The 4,594-nt window shown below is 40.6% G+C and overlaps 1 pseudogene across 1 annotated transcript; it reads right to left on the reverse strand.

Moving 5' to 3' along the window:
- Positions 1-853: 853 nt before the first annotated feature.
- LOC306668136 (olfactory receptor 2L13-like) lies at positions 854-1,789 on the reverse strand (annotated as a pseudogene). Its single transcript has one exon. The product of its transcript is annotated as an olfactory receptor 2L13-like (transcript).
- Positions 1,790-4,594: the final 2,805 nt, after the last annotated feature.

The following is a 4,594-nucleotide window of genomic DNA, read 5'->3' on the forward strand; positions in this document are numbered from 1 at the left end:
CTACATTGACTTCCCAGATTGTAGGAAGGAAGACCCCAAAGAGCAGGCCACTGACGATAAAAGCCAAGGAGAATCGCTCAGTGAAGTCAAGGACCAGGGACCATGCTGGTCAAAGAATTTGAAAACAGCAATGTAAGAAACGTGTAGAATCAGCTCTCAAGGCAATGGGAGAGCTTCTTTACATAGTGCATGCCAAGAGAATGATTGGAGATATGGATTACTGTGGTTTATAGAAGCTGCTTAAAATGCAATACATCTACAAGAGTTACAACTGAAATTTATAAAGAAATAAAGGTTCAGAGTGCAGTGTTTTGTCCCAAGACCTGGAGTCACAGTCAGAACAAGTGGGCACATGTGGCACAGAAGAAGATGAATACTAGTCACCCATGGTCCTGCACTTCTATAGACACAGACCCCATGTGACTATGGGACACTAGTACATGTGCAGTGCAAGTTGATATGTGTTTTAAGCCTAAAATTCACACAAAACTATGACATTTTCATAGAATGAAAACAAACTATACAGCTTTGGTCATAATTTCATGTAGAATATGTGCAATCTATAAAATATTATTTTGATATTACTCCAAGTTAAAATACATAATATATTGTATTCAATAGAGTATAAAATTAATATCGATATCGTTAATAATATTAACCTTAATTATAATATATCTTACTAATAAATAAATATATTAATAATTATTATAGTTTTAAATAATATTGAATAAATTATTTTTACTTATAAATGTGTCACTAGGAAACCTTAAATTATTATTTGTCAGCTCTGCTCCTCTAGAGTGTTCTAGTTAGCATGGTAAGAAGTCATACAGAGGAGTGGGGACAACTATGCTCATTTCTTCCTGGAAATGAACATCCCACACACTCTTCTCATGGCCCTAAAGACTTCCTTGTTCCTCAGACTGTAGATGATGGGATTGAGCATGGGGGTGAGAATGGTGTAGAAGACTGCCAGACTCTTATCCTCTGCTGGTGAGCAGAGATTCCTGGGTTGAAATTATTGTAGGCAAAAGGCACATAGTAAAATGTCACCACAGTTAAATGTGTAGAGCATGTGATGAAGGCCTTTCTTCTTCCCTCTTTTGAGCCCATATGGAAGACACTGGAAAGACCCATTCATAGGAGGCAGAGATGTCAAGGAAAGTGAGGAAGAGAAATAGGAATGAACTCACAAACACCATGTATTCATAGACTGAGGTGTCAATACAGACTAGAGGTAGCATAGCTGAGATTTCACAGTAGAAATGATTGATGGCCCTAGACCTGCAGTATGGAAGATGAACAACATAGTCTGTCTGTTCCAGGGAGTTGATGGAACTGTGCATTCAGGACCCCAGGATCATCTTTACACACATCCTCTTACTCATATGTGTAGGATAGTGGAGGGGGTGACAGATGGCCACAAAGTGGTCATAGGCCATACAGGCCAGAAGCAAACATTTAGAACATGCCATGGATACAAAGAAGAACATTTGCACACCACAACTCAGGAAGGAGATGCTGTTCTGGTCAGAGAGAAAGTTGGTAACCATCTTGGGGACAGTGGTGGAGATGTCTATCACATCCATGAGAGAAAGCTGGTTGAGGAGAAAGTACATAGGGGTGTGGAGCCAGGGGTCCAAGAAGATAAGGCCAGTCATTCCTGAATCCCCCAAAAAGGCAAGAAAAATACAAAGATAATCAAGAACAAGAGAAGTGGACCAGTTTGGTTTTGGGGTAACAACCACAGCTTAATAAAACCATGTGTTGTTTGGTTCCATTTCTCCATAAAAATGTAATGATTTAACTCCCTTGAAAGAAAATGAAAAAAAAAAAATCTAAGAACTAAACATGAAATGAAGCAGAAAAGGAGAATAAAAAGGAAATGCATGTATTAGTGTTTGTTTAGAATTAATTGTTTTTCTTCCTACAGTGTAGGTTTTGTTCAAATGATTTTAAGACTTGAATTGAATGTTCCTGACCAAGTTTTCTCTGGTAACATCTCAGCAAGTCATAGACAGACATAAGGTCTTAATATACAAACTCCAAAACCATGTGCAGCAAACATGAGGTAGTTGGAGTCTTCCTTCCTGCTTACTCCTGGCCGAAGAATTCCTCAGGACTATGCATCAGTGTAAGCTTCTGAGGAAGTCCGGGTCCTGCTTTGCCCTCTTCAACTCAGCACTCATGTTTACTCACAGGCCTGGGCAGTGTGGCTCAGAAGTTCCCTGTGTGCTTGAATCTGCATCCTCAGTGACCTTGCCTGCTCCACAGCTTCAGTTCCGGCTCTTCCCTCTGCATGGGCACTACTGCGACTGAGTAACCAGGGTCTTTCCCCAGGAGCTGTGCTGCCCACCTTCTCAACAGACGCTTCTCCGCTGGTCCTAAATGTGCAACATCACCCAAAAGCATTGTTTTTTAATGGTAGAGGTATTGTATGTCCTATAACATCCACCCTAATTATTACATGTTATTTGAGTATTGTCTCTTTCCTAATGAGGTCTCCATTTGTGGAAGCCTTATAAACTCAATATCAAACACAGATTGTTATGTATTTTTCTTTTGTTTTTGGAAGCAAATCCCACATGATAAAGGTGACAGATTAAATAATATGCAAACTTTTCATTTTATTTTGCAGAGCATCAAACTGGCACTAGTAAATATAACACAGTTATCAATAAAACAAATACACACATTCAGATATTCTGTCTCTATAGGTTTTAGTCACTATTGTCATTGTTTCCCAGGTGTTTAAAGTAGAATTCAAAGATGTGAAGCATAGTATTCTCAAACACAGTAATGCCTGGGATCAGAGTCTGTGGCCTACTTCATATTTCTAATCATTTCAAAGTATTTAACTTAGTTGCTGTGTGTTTTAATGCACATACAATAACTCGTTTGATTCAACTAGTGTAATCTTTACTGTCCTCCTGAAGATCATGCCCAATTCCAAACTTCAGACCTGGTCAAGATGAATAGATCTTAGGATGATCATTTCCCTTCCTGTCCTGCAGTTTAGTTTCACCAGATGAAGGCAGGAGGTGACTCTGCTGCTAAGCTGTTCACCTAGGAATGAATCTGAGCAGAGATGGCTTCCTTATGCAGATGTATACTTTCTAGCACTTGTTTTGTTCTCTCATTTAGTCTCTCAAATATGCACACACTCTGATTATAACATTTATTATATTTCCAAAATATGTACTTGACTTCTTCAGCTATCAAATGTTGGTGTGATTTTCTGGTTTATAATTTTGTGCCATTACTATTTAAAGAACTACTGATGTCACATCCTGTTCCAGATATTAATTTGGGTAGTTAACTTGGATTATTGATTTTTCAACAGGAAAAAAGCAATTAATAGTTGTTTTGCCATTATTCATATTTAGTCACTGAAAAGCAAATCTTACTTTGTACAACAGTGATAAACATGAATTGTGAAAGAGAGCTTATTGTAACAAATGGGAATGTACATTTGGAATTTTATGCTGGACAAACACTGAGCATGACAAGTGCATGCCTGGGACCAAGCAGGAGCAAGGAGTCCTTGGGCAGCAGGTGGGACAGGATCCAGGCTCCTCTGCTTCCACCACTGTGGATAACAAACACTCATGACTCACAGAGAAGATGAACCCAAGATCACTAGCACTGTGATCAATCCATCCATTCAAAAAGAGTTCACTGTTCACATTTAATGGCAGTGCTGAAGCAGGTCTTATTGACTTGTCTCATTGGTGCTTCAGCAGTTAAAAGATCCAAGATTCCACAAGCTGGAGTTCATATTTAGTGGGTGACACAGAAAACAAAATAGCAGCTCATACATGATGTGAGGTGTGTGGATATCAGTAATAACAGGAAGAATAGAGCAGGGAGGAAGGACAGAGGGACAGCTTGGCAAAGCACTGAGAACAACTCTGAGGAGGAGCTGTGGGAGCCTCAAGTTCTAGAACACTCTACACAGACTGAGGAGCAGGACCAGCCCTGGAGGGAGCCTGCCTGGTGCATCAGCACAGTAGCAGAGACAAGAGTGCTCTGGAAGGTCCAGTAACTAGGGCAAGTGTGTAGGAAGGAATGAGGACTAAGACTCTTTTCTGGACCAGGTGAGAGGTCAGTAGGTTTGTCATGGGGTCAGGTCCCCACATGGAGCTCAGGCAGGAGACTCTGGTTGAGGAGAGAGGTGAGAGGAAGAGTGTATGGCACTGACAGGTTATTGGGCAATGAGGAGAGCAGGGGCTACCCTGGGTTAAGCAAAGGAAGCCAAGCATACTAGGGACCCGTGAGGCCTGGGTACATTAGCACAGCTTGGTGCTGCTTAGGAACATGGTGGAACCCATGGAACCATCTGTCTCTGCCTCCTGGCTCAGGGGCTATAGCATAGTAAGCTCTCAGCAGATCTGCTGATTAACTGAGTCACATATTAGCCTCAGAAGTAAATTAGTAATACAGGCCAAACTAAGCAAATGTACTAGATAATTTCATAAATCAATCTTTATCATGCCCTGGAAATCAGGGCATGGAGACTCTTAGGTATTTACCTCATTCCTTAGTTTAGTCCAGGTTTAACTTCAGAGGAGGAAAGGTGCCAGCATCTCTGGTC

This window comes from Sciurus vulgaris (genome assembly GCF_902686455.1).
Source record: "Sciurus vulgaris genome assembly, chromosome: 8".
Lineage (NCBI taxonomy): Eukaryota > Metazoa > Chordata > Mammalia > Rodentia > Sciuridae > Sciurus > Sciurus vulgaris.